The sequence below is a fragment of the Lactuca sativa genome, chromosome 9 (assembly GCF_002870075.4).
Source record: "Lactuca sativa cultivar Salinas chromosome 9, Lsat_Salinas_v11, whole genome shotgun sequence".
In the NCBI taxonomy this organism is placed as follows: domain Eukaryota; kingdom Viridiplantae; phylum Streptophyta; class Magnoliopsida; order Asterales; family Asteraceae; genus Lactuca; species Lactuca sativa.
In genome coordinates, this window is record NC_056631.2 from 170,108,919 (window position 1) to 170,127,042 (window position 18,124).

An 18,124-nucleotide genomic window follows, 5' to 3' on the forward strand; every position below is an offset into this window, starting at 1 on the left:
CCAAGGACATCTTTATATAGTGTGGAGACTAGGGTTAAACCCATGACCTTTCATTTCATATGATCCATAGGTTAAACACTCCATGGACTATCCATGAAAGCTTAGCCCAACCTAAATGAACTTGGCCCATCACATACATATATATAAGAGTCCATATTTAATTAGTTCATTTTGATCACTTAATTAATTCTTGATCAATACTAATTAAATAAATTGATTCCATATTAATATATTAGAACTTATAATATATACTAATATAATCATAAATATACTATTCTCAAAAGATTATCCATATAAATTGTGCCGGTGAAGTGCAACCCAAATGAACCATGCCGGGTCGGGTCAAGTACATACCAAATATAGTTATGGACTTAGACATTAATCCAACAATCTCCCACTTGGATACGTATAAAACTATTATTGAGTATAACTTCAAAACCTAACTGGCAATCGTAGCTCTTAAAGTCGCTGTCGAACTCTGACCTTGTAAATGACTTGTCCATTAGATAAGGGATCATATATTCCTCCATTCTAGATATCATATGGACTGAGACATGGATTATAATCATTCTCTCTATCCATTTGTTGTTTCCCGATTTCCGATTTATGAAGACTAACTGATTGAACAAATCAAATCAGTCCTCGCTTGGCCAAGCACTCACATGTTTCATCATTAAATCATCGAGGGGCCCATAGATATCGCTTTTATCCCGAAGGTAAAAGGAATGGATAAACTTCGAATCATACGGCTTCTTCTGCTACTTGTTGAATCATACACAAAGGCACATTTTATAACATCGAGTTACCAATGCGTTTTCGTGCAATCAATGTACTATCAACTCATAGTAACAACTCATATCTCTAGGTTTGAAGAATATAAGATATTATCGTCTCATGATCACTCGTGATAAAATCCATGAAGTGATTCAAATGAGCGCGGGTTGAATCCAATACTCGGAACTTATGAGCAGTCATGAGTGTTGTAGCAGAACTTTGTCCACCAACTTGGACCTCTACAAGCCAACCGATGACAGTCTTGATTCATATCTACTTCCAACATATGACCGACTGTGGATGGTTTGAATAACTTATTCATTACGGAAGAATAACCTAGTTATTATGGAAGTCAAAACATGAAAAGTGAAACACAAGAATAAATGAATCTAATATGGTATCAAAACCTATGAATATAAATAAAACACTTTCTATTTATCACCATACTGATTACTCATTATTAATTGTTTCGGTTTTATCAACTTTATACTTGAATTAAAACACTAGTTATCCCATGCTCCAAGCATGTACACTATGTTTTCTAAACAGTAGTTTTGCCATACGCCAAGTATGCACTATATGTTTGTCTATGATCCTTACTTTTTTGTAATAAACCAATTGACCAAACTTTCAATGATTCTAACTTCACACTCCCAAATTGAAATCTGTTAGATTTTAAACTTAAATGCACTACTCTCTTGCAATGAATGTGTACAAAGTCACAAAGACTTGTTAACAACCATTACAAGGTATTCCAATGAAGACCTACTCCATGGACACAAAGCCTTATGTTCAAAGTATGCATTGCTTTGAACATGCTTCTTGCACTAAGTTTTTTCTAATCTTACACAGATTGCTTCTATCTATGAAGACAACTCTATCTTCCCATTTTGACAATCACTTCTAAACAAGAGTTGCCTTTTTTCAGACTATGTCAATGTGGTCCTTCCAATATTAACAGTATACTTGCAACTGTCCTTAAGCAACCAATATTTGGTAAACCTCAGATTGTCCTTGACAATTGCTTAATCACTTTAGTCATATCCAATTCTAGACATTGTTCCCCTTAATGCCCCAAGGCATTTGGAAAATTCAGAAAGGATAAATATTATAGCACATGTAATCGATCTTGTACCAAAGTAAATGGGACACGATTCATGATGTTTCATATAAATACATGGTTCTAGACCAGTCTTTTGCCATAATAATTTTTTGTTTGCTATATTCTCAAAATTTGACTATGAAAAGGGATGTCGTAATCATAATCGAATTTTAAGAACGCAATATATATAATTTTTCATAAGTTGAACAAATCCAACATGAAATTTATATATATATATATATATATATATATATATATATATATATATATATATATATATATATATATTCTTGACTAAAGGTGATTAAAATCTCAATATAAGCTCTTTAGAATGATTATAAACTCAATTTAAGCTTTTCATAATTGAAATGAAGTATAATTTCCTCTCTCTTAATTATAGCAAAACAACTTTTCAACCCATGCAACTCCACGAATTGAAACTTTTGTTTTTCTATATTAACATTGCTAACTTGCAATACTTACCATAATTATCATGCTCCCACTAACATGATAATTATTAGCATAACACTTATGCTCCCACTAGCTTTGACATGTACCCAGAAATCAACTGGACTTCTAGAAATCAATACTTTATTGACTTTCTTACCAAAGTTCAGATTTCTGACACTAGATTGCCTTGATAAGACTTTATCAATATCATACACCTCTCTTAGATAGCTCACATGTGTGTCTAAACAATTATGAAGAGGGATGTCGTAATCATAATGTTTAGACCTTTTGTCATTCCCACAATTGCTATCTACTCAAAATCTACTTAGTGAAAGAGTTTCCTTACCATCATTTTCATGAATCAAAGAGAAACCTTATGACAGTTAGATTTTATGGTGTAAGTGTTCATATCCATGTGAATTTGTCAAAACCATAATCACAAGACTAGGTTAGTGACAAATCCTAACTCATATGGATTGAACTTGTGCAATCTTAACTTCTTGCTACATGGCAGCTTAAGGGCCTGCCATTGGTTCCAAATATCTATGCAAACAATTAAGAACATGTAGAACTCAAATATATAGCCAACTTAATTGGAATGGGCACAGAAATGTCAACACGATAGGTTAGAAAACTCTAGTTGTGTGCTAGTGATGAAATACATGTTTTTATTCTTGATTACTTCTTAAAACCCTTTCAGTATCTTTTAGACACCCACTGTCTCCTTGACCTATAAGAACTTCTTGCCAAATATTCAAGAGATAGTGTGCATTCTAATCAAGACAGACAATTAACACAATTAGCCTTAGTTGGTCTTTGTTTTATCCAAAATATCACAACTTACCAATTTGAAATTTACAAGAGTAGAAAACTTTTACTCTTACATTTGACAAGTGTTTTAAACCTTCTTTAAGATATGTCACTCAAGTTACAATCTTAGAGTATAAGTCTATGAATTGTTTTTGGAACAAAGTATGAATCATCTTCTTGATTTAACCACTTCAACAATTCATAACTCCTCTTCTTAACTATCATAATGCACTTAGAGGATGAATTTTGATAAGGTCTCAAAATCATTAACATGATCTTAAAACATGATACTAAATTACTCTCCCATCTTTTCAAATTTGAGAAACTTTTATCCTTCTGCCTAATTTGATACTTCTTATTCGTTTTGTCATACATTGAAATTTTCGAATGTTTCAGAATTATACTTAAGCTTGTAAGTATGATCATATTTACTAAACCTTAGTAAATCATGATGAATAGTCTTATCCATCTTTTGTGGTGGACTTTGAAAAGTGCACAAGAAGGTGTACTTGATTCCTTAGTCCTTCTCTTAAGTCACATATACATGTGAACACGGAACTAGTCTTAATTTTCCAAAGTTGAAAATTCTCCCACATCACACTAAACACCTTGTATGATTCCAAGTTTCGGTCCAATTGAAACTTGGGTGATGAGAATATTTCCTTATTTGGTAAATTTAGACACTACCACAAATGAAAGAATCAAATTCATATTTCCAATGTTGCTAGAAACATACAGACATCAAGTTTTCATAAATGCCATTGTAAGGAGATAAAAAAAAATAAAGTAAAACAAACTTTTATTTATTTTAAAGTGCGGAAAAAACTTTTTCCTTACAATGTAACTTGAAATGAAAACTATGCTATTACATGTTTCCTAGCAATCTATCATAACTCCTAAGAAGTAGCTCAGGAATCCAATCTTCAATCAGGCGATAGAAATCTATCTTCGTGGTCAGATTCATCATACTCTTTCTCTAAGTTTCCTTCACTTTCCCTTTGATTCTTAAAACACCAACATGTGACCCAGTCACATCATGTAATAAGAAACTCAGAATAGAAACTTAACCGAGTTAGATAGTGGACTTTTACCTGAAGTAGAGTCAAACTTATTGACTTTACCATCCTTAGGTAAGTTTGGCAGCTTCGTAACCAAAGCCCTTTCCTTTTTGGAAATAGAACCATATGGATCCTTTGGAATGGTGCATGGGATAATCTCAAACTTAGCCTTTCTCTTTACCATTTGGTAAACCGAGTTGACTATGGCCGATCCCTGTCCATTGGGGAGAGAATGCTTTTTTCTGGATTTCCAATGTCACCATTTTCAATGTCCATAAAGTTTTGGGAAGTCGATCTTCTAATCAAATTTGCTTTAGAAAAGATCGTTAAGGGTCTTGTCACAGTCTGTTTCATAGGAGTTCCAAAGGAACTCACTATGTGACTTAGAAAGTGATTGAACCACTAACTTTCTCATGACTTTGACACCCAACTCTCCCGGCTTGTCAATATGTGACTTCATCTCCAAGATGTGATCACAACTAGACCTTGCCTTGCCAATAGGGCTTGAGTGACCTTGAACTTGTAGGTTAGGGAGAATAATTGGAAGAGGTGGAGGAAGTGAAGTTCCAAGAGATTTGGGAAGATCATAGATGCCTGAACTAGATATCTTTTAGGAGATATTCAAGATAGTTGATTTAAAGTCCTTAATATAACACCCAATATGAAATATTAAGGCTAGGACCCAACAAAATATTTTATAACTTGGAAGAGGGATGCCGTAATCCAAGCTATAGAATATTTGAAGGTAGGTGAATGACGATTCACCAATTTCCACCAAGAAAAACGAAATAAATTATTAAGTTTTAATTTGTTTTGAAACCCCTAGTTCTTTTGAGATTCATTGAAAATTTTCAATGGCATGTTTCAATCTCGAGTGTGCCCATCAGGTTTTGTGAATGGGATGTTGAGGATCACAAAACAAGGTGTGAAGTAACCATGCAAATTACTTGGTACCCTTAAGTGTTTACCCCTCAATCGATGTGCCGGTTAACCACACACGCTCCATCAATACTATGATAAACATTAAGTTACCCTTTGCCTACCTTGTTAAATACGAGTTAATGTGCCGGTTAACCACACACGCTCCACTAACCGACTTAAACAAAGTGCAAAGTGAAATTTCATGGATTAGCACCTTATTCACATTTTCCTAAGTAACTAAGATTGGGTATTTATAAAAGGTTTAGTTAATTAGTATTTATCATTAATACCTTTAATGAAGGGATAATTTTTAGTCTTTGTCCTACCCGTTCGGCTAACGACCCTCCACCAGTCAAGGAAGCGGTGGGTGAGAGTGGACACCCATTAAACTGCCATTTTATAGGCAGTAACCTTATACCCCCCTTATAGACCGGTTTCGTGAATGAGGCCTACTAACGGTAACACTGACTTTACTCTTATACATATATATAAATATTATTAACTTATAATATTATAAATTATAAGGGTTGAATTTTAACTTTTAAAATTCTAAGGGCTGACTTGGAATTAAAGTATTCATCAGTGAAAACTTTTCAAATTCCAAAACTTGAGGGCAAGTTTTGAAACTATTCAAAACTAATTAATTCCATAACTTATCTGTTGAAAGTAGTTTTAATTAAAAGACTCTTCAAGTTCCATAACTTGAGGACAAGTTATGGAAGACTTTTAAACTAATAAAAGAATGTTACTTTTCTTTATTTTTGTAACTTATGGAATTAATTAAGGTTACACATTTTATTATTTAATGAAGAGACTCTTGAACCTCCACAACTTGAGGACAAGTTATGTAGTCATAAAACCATTTAATGAGAACAAGACTCTTCATTTTGGAACCTATGACAATTCTTATGAGTTTTAAGAAACTTAAATGTGACTTTTCATGTAACTTGAGGACAAGTTATGAAAACAAATTTTAGAATCTACTCTTAGATTAAAATGGATCAAAGACACATAATCAATTAACCTTTTCTATTAATCTAAGCAACTCATATGAACAAGATAATTGGAATCAAACTTTTTCATGTAATTAGCATAACACTTAAACTAATACAAAACATGAATCTATTGACAATTATCTTTGAAATTGGATTAGTAAGAACATTACCACATCAAAAACAAGTTTATAAGTCCAAAAACATCTTAGGGTAATGTTCCTAGTCCAAATCCAGCCAAAAAACTCGAAAATATGTTGTCTGGGGCTCCTACTCGTCAAGTGCATGAACCTACTCGACGAGTAGGATGAATTTCTTCATGGACTTGGCGAGTTCATCAGTGGAATCAGCGAGTCCAGTGCCCAGAAAGCCAAAAAAATCGATTTTTTCTGCATTTTTCAGCAATTTGCATCAAGTATAATTGAAAGCAAGCCTAGGCTCTGATACCACTGTTGGGTTTTGAGCATTCTAACACTCCTATGATGTACATGCAACCCTATAAACCTTGGATCTATGTTTTCTCTATTATACATGAAAATAAGAACTTTCCAAGGCTTTAACCCTAACTAGCATAATATGAGGCAACTATACTACAAAGACTAGTTAAATGACATACCTTTTGGTGTAGCTTGATGTCTTCAAGCTTTAAGAGCTTAGCTCCAATAGTGTGGAAGCCTCAAGTGGAATCACAATTCACCAAAACACCTTGGCAGACTATGAGAATAAGAATACTTTGGTTTTTCTCTAGTGAAATCGGCTAGCCCTCTTAGTGTACCCACACTGGTGCCAATTTCACGTACCAAGGACATCTTTATATAGTGTGGAGACTAGGGTTAAACTCATGACCTTTCATTTCATATGATCCATGGGTTAAACACTCCATGGACTATCCATGAAAGCTTAGCCGAACATAAATGAACTTGGCCCATCACACGCATATATATAAGAGTCCATATTTAATTAGTTCATTTTGATCACTTAATTAATTATAAATTAATTCTTGATCAATACTAATTAAATAATACGATTCCATATTAATATATTAGAACTTATAATATATTAATATAATCATAAATATAGTATTCTCAAAAGATTATCCGTATAAATTGTGCCGGTGAAGTGCAACCCAAATGGACCATGTCGGGTCGGGTCAAGTACATACCAAATATAGTTATGGACTTAGACATTAATCCAACATCTCCTACCCGATTTGTGCTTGATGTCGCATCTAAAAGACTTGCCAGGTTTCTTGCTCAACAAATTCAGATCCTTGTCCATGAGGCAAAGGTATATCAATAGGGGAAGGAAGTTCAGGGGGAGCAGACCCATCTGTGTTAGAGCTCAAGGAATAAATTGGTGTTATGAATCAGAGACTCGTTGAAAAAGATGTTTTGATTGAGAAACTTGACACCTGTGTTACTGGGCTTGAAGCAGACAATAATCTACAGTCAAAAGAAATTTATGACTTGCAAACACGTCTTGGAGCTTTGACTGCCTGTTACTTCGACCTTAAGAACAAACTTGTTGAAGAACTTGGCAACAAATTCAAATCATCTATCGGAGAACCAGACGAAGCTGAGACCACTACCATTAACCCAACCCAGACATCTCAACAAGATCGCATTGTCAATTCTACTACTGTCAGAACCACTACAATCATCGACGGTTTTGAAAAGGAACCGGAGCAAGCCCAGCCAATAATTACAATCAAAAGGGCTAGGAAACAGGTCACTTCACAGTAAAAAGGAAAACGGATCTTCAAGAAGAATTCCGATCAGAATCTTTGTGGAGACCAACCTCAACTCACTGTGACTGAGCTCAGCAAGAAGAGGTTTGGGTCTAATTATGGCCATAGGTCAGGGATTTCGATGTGGGGCTTTCACGACAAATTAAATGTGTGGGTGGTGAAGCGTAAAAGCGGAAATGTGGAGTACTACAAGGAGAAACATGATTTTAGCTCTTTCACAAGGGTGGATCTGTCTGAACTTGCTAATGCTCCATTTTCAAATCCGTCCAATGATCCCCAAGCAACTAAATTCAAGAAATTTTTGGAAAATCAAGTGAAGCGACAATTTGACGGGATGAAGATTGCGGGATCATTCGTCAAGCACTTCAAGGATATGTTGGATCCAACGACCAACTAGCCATTCAAGACTGTGATGTGGCCTTCGACAAAGCATATGAAACAGATTCCGATTATCCAGAACTTTCGTGATAGATCTTTGGAGAACATGAAGTACTGGGTTTATGATGAATCCACAACATCTGTTGTCATCAAATTCCCAGATGGTGTGTTTCGGATGGTTGACAAGAAGGATTTTCTTCAATTTGGAGAAAGGGACATCCATACGTTGGCTCAACATCAAATTCTCGTCGCTGATGAAATTTTGGAAGTTGCTGCCAAAGAATTTATGGGGATGATAGCGGAGATCATTGAAAAGAAGATGTGGTTGGGAGCTATGGCAAGGTCTGATGTGTTAGTGATTGAGAAAGACTGAATCTATGCTAGCTCAAACCAAGGGTGAGACTGTTAGGTCATAATTTGTTGGCTTGGGCCAAGCATCTATTTGTATAGGTCTGATAGGGTTTTGGGTCATGTAATATGTGTTTGAGATTGTGGTTACGACCGAGTAAGGTTCACGGCTGTGAACCTGTTCATGGTCGTGAACGTGTTTGCGGCTGGTGGTCATATAAATAGCATGTCAGATGTGTAAGACGTGTATGTGTGTGTTCCAAGTGTACTAGACGTTGACGGCTGAATAAAACGTGTGCATTGTTGGAACTTCTTTCCTTCTACTCCTTCTAATTCTTACTGTTTTTGCATCTTGATTGTGTTTGATCACTAGTTGGTTCGCATTTGTGGAACTTGCAATTGGTATGTTAGGTCATAATTTGTTGGTTTGGGCTAAGGAATCTATATGTATAGGTCTGATAGGATTTTGGGTCATGTAATATGTGTTTGAGGTTGTGTTTACGGCAAAGAAGGGTTCAGGGTCGTGAACGTGTTTGCGGTTGGTGGTCATATAAATGGTGTGGCAGATATGTCAGATGTGTCGGACGGGTATGTATGTGTTCCAAGTGCACTGCTAGAACTTCTTTGCTTCTACTCCTAATTCTTACTGTTTTTTCATCTTGATTGTTTTTGATCGCTGGTTGGTTCACATTTGTGGGACTTATAGGTAGACATGGAGAATGCCCAGCACACGAGCTTTTTCCCCGAGGCGGAGGTGGTGTTCGCATCTTGTATGCTAAAGGATTGGCGGAAGACTGGTGAGAGGAGGTTACCCGCGAGGTGGGATCAGTGGGTGTGGTTGAGATGACTTGGGAGAAGTGTGTGCAGAGGTTTGATCTGGAGTTTGCACCAACCATTGAGGTGCAACGATTGGTGAGGGGGTTTCAGGATCTTCAGCAGATGACAAAGACTATGGCGGAGATCGCCGCCAAGTTTAGAGAGAGGGCGCTTTTGGTTTCGTAGTACACTGTGGATGAGGAGATGAAGAAGAGGAGGTATCATTCCATGCTGTGGGAAATTGAGTTGGAGCTCGAGACGAAGACGAAGCCAGAGCAGGTTCAGGCAGCAGTGGTTTATGCTAAGAATCCTAAGACTTTTGATCCTCCCAGTAGGGCCCAACAAGTCCGGGTCGATGTGCCAACTGCGGTAATTCGCACAGTGGAGCATGTCGGGCGGTAGGCTCGGCATGTTATGCTTGTGGCCATCCGGGCCACATGAGCAGGGATTGCCCCAAGAAGGGCTTGATTTGTTTCCATTGCAAACAGACCGGTCATCAAAAGGCTGATTATCCGAGGTTGACTGGAGGAGCAGTGTCGGTGCATGCGCCCGCTACACTGAGGATTACTGATGGCCGCTCGGTCAAGGCGGAAGCTCCTGTGTTGAAGATCGTGCATTTCAGCTGACTATAGAGGAGGACTGACTAGCACCAAACATCATGACTCGTATGTGATCTCTTCCAATATTATTTATTTTATTGTTTATGCTTATATTGTTATGATCTTGTATAGGGACCTTTTTGGTCAATGGATTGTCGGCTCATGTTCTTTTTTATTCTGGGGCAACCCGATCATTTGTATCTCTTGAGCTCAGAAAAAAGTTTCGAGATGATCCCGGGACTTTGGATTCCCCACTCGAGGTGGAGATTGGGTATAATCGTACCATGAGCATTGCGAGGGTATTTCAGAGGAATGTTCTGAATATGTTCGGCGAGAGATTTCCTATTGATTTGGTTTCGATTCCTTTGAGAGGTTTGAAAGTAATCAACGGGATGGACTAGTTGGGACCTAATAGGGCCATGATAGATTGCGAGCGCTAGCTAGTGACAGTTCTAACCCCAAGTAGGAGAGAAATTGTTATCCATGGAGAGAGAGCCTCTCATGGGCCAACCCTCTGTTCGGCTGTGAGCGCTAGGAGACTCCTTCAGCAGGGTTGTTCTAGTTTTTTGGCTTATGTCTCGGATACGAGGGTGGAGGCCACGTCAGAGATGATTAGGGTACCTATTGTGCAAGAGTTTCCTGATGTATTTCTAGAGGAGTTACCTGAGGTGTCTCTTGAGAGTCAAGTGGAGTTCCGTATTGATTAGGTGCCTGGTGAGGCTCCTATAGCCTACGCGCTATATCGTCTAGCTCCGCCTGAGATACAAGAGTTGTCTACGCAGCTCCAGGAGTTGCTAGACAGGGGATTTATTCGTCCAAGTAGTTCCCCGTGGGATCACCGATCCTATTTGTGAAAAAGAAGCATGGGTCGCACAGGATGTGCATTGATTATCGGGAGCTGAACAAGCTGACGATGAAGAGCTATTATCTGCTTCCGAGGGTTGATGATTTATTTGATCAGCTTCATAGTGCATTTTGGTTTTCCAAGATTAATCTTCAGTCGGGGTATCATCAGATGAGGATCAAGGACGAGGATATACTGAAGACGGCTTTCAGAACTTGTTATGGTCATTATAAGTTTGTGGTTATGCCATTTGGGCTCACCAATGCTCCAAAGACATTCATGGATCTCATGAACTGGGTTTATAGGCCGATGTTGGATTGGTATGTGATCGTTTTCATTGATGATATCTTGGTCTATTCTAAAACCAAGGAGCAGCACGAGCATCACTTGAAGGGGGAGTTAGAGACCTTGAGGAGGGAGAGGCTTTATGCAAAGTTCTCAAAATGCGAGTTTTGATTGAAAGAGGTGCGGTTTCTGGGGCACATCATCAACCAAGAGGGTATCTTGGTTAATCTGGCCAAGATTGAGGCGGTAATGTGTTGGGAGGTTCTGAAGAACGCATCCGAGAGTCGAAGTTTCTTGGGTTTAGCAGGGTACTATCAGAGATTTTTTCAGAATTTATCCAAGATTTATGTACCTTTGACCCACTTAACCATGAAGAATGTGACCTTTCGGTGGGGTCCATATCAGCAAATGGCATTTGAGACGTTGAGGTGTATTATGATGCTTCTATTTTGGTTTTGGGAGCTGTTCTGATGCATAGGGGCAAGTGATTGCTTACTCCTCGAAACAACTAAAGCCTCTTGAGGCAAATTACCCCATTCGTGACTTCGAATTAGGGGCGGTGGTGTTTGCCCTCAAGATTTGGAAGAATTATTTATACGGGGTCCGATGCACCATTTTCATTGATTACAAAAGTTTGAAATATTTGATGGATCAGCAAAATCTAAATATGAGACATAGGAGATGGTTAGATGTGGTAAAAGATTATGACTATGAGATTTTGTATCATCCTGAAAAGGCCAATGTGGTGGCCGATGCTTTGAGTCGCAAGTAGACAAGTGCTTCGATCTGAGATGTTTGCTTGAGGATGATGGTTATGTCACCCTTGATCGATATGCTCAAGGGGGCACAGACGGAGGGGTTGAAGAGGGAAAATTGGAAGACCGAGCAGATTAGGGGTCAGACTCCTTTGTCTATTCAAGACAGTCGGGGGTTATTGACTCAGTGTATCAGGGTTTGGGTTCCGATATTTGGGGGAGTGAGGCAAAAGATCTTGGAGGAGGCGTGTAGGCCCAAGATTTCTATCTATCCGGGGGCCACAAAAATGTATCGAGACCTGATATTGAGTTATTGGTGGCCCTGCATGAAGCGGGAAGTTGCGTGGTTTGTTGAGCGGTGTTTGACCTGCAGGAAGGTCAAAGCCGAGCATCAGAGACCTCATGGAAAGGTGCAGCCGCAACCCATCCCTATGTGGAAATGCGAGGAGATCACCATGGGCTTTATCATGAAATTGCCTAGGATGGCGCGGTATGTTGATTCCATTTGGGTTATTGTAGACATGTTAACCAAGAGTGATCTCCGAAAGTATCTCTGCCAAAATATTAGTAGTTATTTATGTGTGGGAGGTAGTGGTCAGGCACAGAGTGCCGATATCTGTGGTCTTGGACTGCAACGTATGATTTACCTCCAAAATTTGGAGGAAGTTTCATGAGGAGTTGGTTACTCAATTTCATTTATGCACTGCTTACCACCCCCAGACTGATAGTCAGAGTGAGCGGACAATCCAGACGCTCGAGGATATGCTCTGGGCATGCGTACTAGACTCTAGAGGGAGTTGGGATACTTACCTTCCACAAGCTGAATTCTCATACAACAATAGTTATAATGCTAGTATTGACCGACCCCCGTTTGAGATGTTGTATGGTTAGAGGTCTAGGCCTCTAGTTTTTTCGGGGGGGGAGGTGTGGCATCGAGTCATAGGAAGCACCAAAGTGGAGCTTAAGACCTCTAAATTGATTTAGCATGTGCTGGATAGACTGCGGATTGCTCAGAGCCATCAGAAAAGCGATGTTGACCAGCGCCGATCAGATCTCGAGTTTTAGGTAAGAGAGTTTGTGTTGATGAAGGTGTCACCTTGGAAAGGTGTCATTCGGTTTCGGAAGAGGGGCAAGTTGGGGCCCTGATTCATTATTCCATTCAGGATTTCCGCTCGAGTTGGCAAGGTTACATATCGGTTGGATCTCCTTGACGAGGTGAGTCGGATCCATAACATCTTCCATGTGTCTCAGGATCGGAAGTGTGTATCCGATGAGGATGCAGTTATTTCATTAGATGATATTCAGGTGGATGAGACCCTGAACTATGTTGAGAAGCCCATTGCAGTTCCGGATAGAACTCTTCTAAATAAAGAGGTGAAGCTAGTGAAGGTGAAATGGCAACACCGAAAGGGATCTGAATGGGCCTGGGAGATGGATGACGAGATGAGAAAGCATTATCCAAATCTTTTCACATTAGAAGACTTTGAGGACGAAGTCTAGTTCAAGTGGGGGAGATTTGTAATGGTCGAAGTCTATGTATTTACCTTTCTTTCCCTTAGAATGAAATTTCATTGCATAATTGGTCCCTTCGTACGTTGGGCGTACTTATGGGTACGCTTCACATAATGAGGAGGGATGATCGCGGAGGTGTACCACATACTCGGGGCGTACGTGGTTGAAGACCAAAACCCTAATATTCGGAATTGTGACCTATTTAAACGACCTTAAGTCATTTGGACCTTACCCTAACCAGCCTCCATCACCCTCAAACGTCCCTAAAACCCTAAAAACCTTTGTGTGTGCCTCTTAAGCTTGTAAGTGTTTCAAATACCTCATTTTTTGTGTTAGCAAAGAAAAGGAAGTGGAAGCAAGCTTGAACATAGGAAAATCTATTGGATCTTGCATTTGGAGTAGCTTAGGAAGCTTGTGGAGGTAAAAATCATTCTCCTTGCTAATCCTTGTTGTTTATTGAGTTAGGGTTTTCTAAGAGTCCTCTTTTGAGTTCATAAATCATCTCTTGGGAGTTTGGGCAACTTTAGAGGTTAGGAAGGATAGATCTGAGGTCCTTTAGCTTGATTATTTCATAAAAATGCAAACTTGATGGGTTCTATGGCTCCATGCATGAGTTAAGACCCTTGGAAAGGTCTTAATGTGTTAGAATTAATTGTTGGGAGCATACATGGCATGCAAAGGCACAAAGCTGTCAACTTTATGCCTTAGGACTCTTTAATCGTCCTAGATCTGGAATTGGAACGTATAGTCTTTCATTATTAAGGACTTAATGAAGGATGTGCTTTATCCGTTTGGACGTTGGGCATCCCAACCTTTACGCCGCACATACAGCCGAGTAACCCAGTATGCTTAGCGTACTTCTGATGTACGTCAGGCATATGCTGAACTGTGGGAGTTGGGCTTCAGTGGACTTTTTGGGCCAATTGGACTTCACTTTGCTTTGGGTCTAGAGTGTTTGGAGATGTTGGACCTTGAGAATTGCTTTGGGCTAGTGATGTCATGTATAGGCTTTATCACCCATGTGGGCCATTATAGACTTAGACTTTAACCCTAGGCCCATTAATGAAGGAATGACTTTTGGGCCCTTATGGAAGGATTTGGACTTAGGATTGTGGGCCTTTTTTGCTAGTTTGTGTTATAATTCTAATTAGGGTTATTTGTATAATTATTCAGTGTGAGATTTTGGATTGGTAGTTGAGCAACAATTGTTCATGAGATTGAGGTGAGTCTTCTCACTACACTCATGGGTCGAAGGCATCAAGGTTGTCCTATTAATTGATATGAGATTTTTAGTGATTGAGTATGCAATGGTTTTTCTAATTGGTATATGTGTTGACTTATGTGAAGACCATGGGGGACCCCATGACACTTGGCAAGACCATGGGGGACCCCATGGCCTTTGGATACAAGACCATGGGGGTAGCCCTTGGCATTCCAAATGAAGACCATGGAGGGAGTCCATGGAAAACTTATATATATACGCATGGCATTATGTGGTTATGTTTTTTATGTGATTTAGGAAGATTCGCTAAGCGTGTGCTTACAGTTTTGTTGGGTGTTTCTGGTACATCTGGTTCTAAGTGCAAGGGCCCGACTTGATGGTGCATCATGCACTCTTTAGTATTTCCGCACTACTTGTTTTGGATACTCTAATATTTTGAATAATATGTTATGTAATGGGATTTTAGATAAAAAAAAATATGAATGTGATTTCTAATTCTTAAATGAATGTGATTTCTAATTCTTAAATGAAAATTTTTACTTAAGTTTTTTAGCTGTTACAGGTCAATAGGCAGCTTAAAAAGGAAAAAAAACAGAACATGAGCAGTCATAACATTAACTAAGAAAGTCCCTATAAATGATCAGATACAATATAAGCATAAATAAGGAAATCAAAAAAGATAAAACGAAATTACATACCGATAACCACATCTGGTGCTGCTCGAGCCTCATTGCTAGTCAGTTGAAATGTCCTACTCTTCACCACAGATGTCTCTTCCTTTCCCTGGCGGCCATCGGTAATCCTCAAGGTGGATGGTGCATGCACCACCACTGCCCCTGCTGACAACCTCGCATAATTTTCCTCTTTATGGTATGTGTGGTTGCAGTGAAAACAGATCAATACACTCCGCAGGGGGAAATCCCTACATATGACTAGACTCACCACATTTGAAACAACCCAAACCCGCGGATCTACATGACCAAATGTGATGCTTTCCACCCTTGCCACAGTGACCCCATCCATGTTGTCCCTTAGAATGCGAATCAGGAGTCTTGGACCTCTTACCCTGACCCATGATAGTCTGCACATGCTCAGTTTTCCGCTTCGTTCGAAGCTCCAACTCAATCTCCCACTCGCGGGTCCTCTCAATCATATCATTCAGGGTCTTGCATCCTAAAAATCTCGTGAACTCGTTGATATCATCCATCAACATGTCATGATATCTCGTCTTCTTCATCTCCTCATTTTCAATGTACTGCGGAACCAAGAGAACTCTCACTTGGAACTTGGTAGTGATCTCCGCCACAGTCTCAACTTTCTGGAAAAAGTCCTGAAACTCCCTCACCAACTGCTTCACCTTGATTGCCAGTGAAAACTCCCTCTGGAGCCTTGTAACAAACTCATCCCAAATCATGGCTGCCACCGCCATAGTCTCTATGGCTCGGTCGACTTCATCCCACCAATCACGTGCTCGTTCCCTCAACAAGGAGGTTGTAAGCCCTACCTTTGCCCCTTCCAGTTAAAAACTTGCCCACTGAGCATTCTCCATGTCAGCAATCCAGCATCGGCTAATGATGGGGTCCTTAGCCCTGAAGAACTATGAAGCTCCACAAGTCTTGAACTCCCGAAATGAGGCATTTTGCTCTCCGAACAGACCCAGAACAATCTCAGTTCAAAAGGCCCTGATCCGCTCATCCAAAAGTTCCATAATACCCTCCTTTATGGTACCAAACATCGCTTTAGTAGCATCCACAATACCACAAGTGACCTTAGCTGCAATGAACATGCGTAGCCTCTCATCAATCGGTTCTATGCCCGAGCCAGAACCAGAACCATAACTAGAGTTAGAATCTCCCCCTCGAGTGATCACCACCTTACTTAAACTAAATTACAAACACATAAAAGATCAACATAAAACTCGAGAGGACTCTCACTATGCAGGTCTCCTTAGAATCCCTAGGTCAGTCCTTGTCTCGAGTACAGATCTTGTGCTTCTTATAGTAGGGCCCAATACTACCTTCCACACCTATCTATACCCTCCTCAAGAGCCGTCTAGATTCATCTAAGTCACCACACTAAATCTATATACCAATCCTATGCTATACAACATACAAAATCTATTATGGCATTACCAAGGCTCTCTTAGGAATTCTCAATCTGACCGGCTCTACCATACAAAGAATCTCAATCAACATTGTCGGTTGCATTATGCATGCAATTTATGCACAAAATGGGATCACATAGACTGTCAAATGATGATTCTACCCTAAGTCAACAACCAAACAAGGAACAGGAAATGATGCTAAATCGACCATTCTAGGGCTATATGATCTAATTGTATACAGCTTTAAAAGCATACAATTAAGATTTAACTAAGATGATATCAATTCCAAGTACTACATGTCATCCAATTCCCTTAGGTGATAAGGCATCACACAAACGAGGCAGTTCTATCATACGATTCCTAAGGGTATCCTTTACCCTATGCTAACTTACAATTCAAATATCATATATGCTCATCATAACACATAAGTATGGGTATTTTCGAAATTACATACTTGAGCTCGGCTGATTGCACGCATAACACCTCCTTTTACTTGGTGAAATCTTTTTAGAAATTAAATTTTCGTTTGAAAACATTATCATTTCCTAAGTTTGTGACACACCTGAAAGTGTGCCCGAATCCCTCAAAACAAGGCTCTAATACCACCTTGTAACTAAATCGCACACTCGAGCTGCTGCTAACACGGATCCCCACACTAAACATAACCTAATAACAATCCAAAATACTAATCAGGATTAATCCATAAACAAAGGTCTAATTCATCCTTTATCTATCTAATAGCAAAAGACCATTTTGCCCTTCCAATTCATGACCCAACTAGACAAGGCCCAAAACCCCTAATGACTTAAGGCCTAAAAATGGCCCAAGAGGGTTTCCTAGTAGCATTATGTGTAGCGTACCCATGGTTACGGTCGACGTACTCATCAAATATATAGATCTTCTATTAAGGTCTTAATGCTTTAAGACTTAACGTCCAAACTTCAGATCTAACTCGAATAAACATCTAAAACCATAAAGTTGCAACCTTTATGCCTTTGTATGGCTATAAGGAGCCCAACACCAATACCCTAACTCATTTAAACATCTAAAACTCCATAACTCTTGCATGGAAGAAAACCAAGGTCCAATCTTGCATTATTATGACACTAAACACTCTAAAGTGCCTAAAAAGTCAACTCAAAAGCTCTGGAGTATTCCATACTCATAAATATCAAGGTCTTGGGAAAAAGGGCATGAATCTAAGCTTAAACAAGATCTATCAAAACAATCATCAATATTTGAACTTTATAAATCCTAAAGATGCACAAGGATGAGAAGAATTTGGATCCAAAAGCAAGAGCACAACACCACCTCTTCAAGGATCTGCCTTCACCACCAAGAACACTAAAATAACACTCAAGAGCTTCAAAACTTGCACACAAGGTTAGGAATTTGAGATGAAGGTTA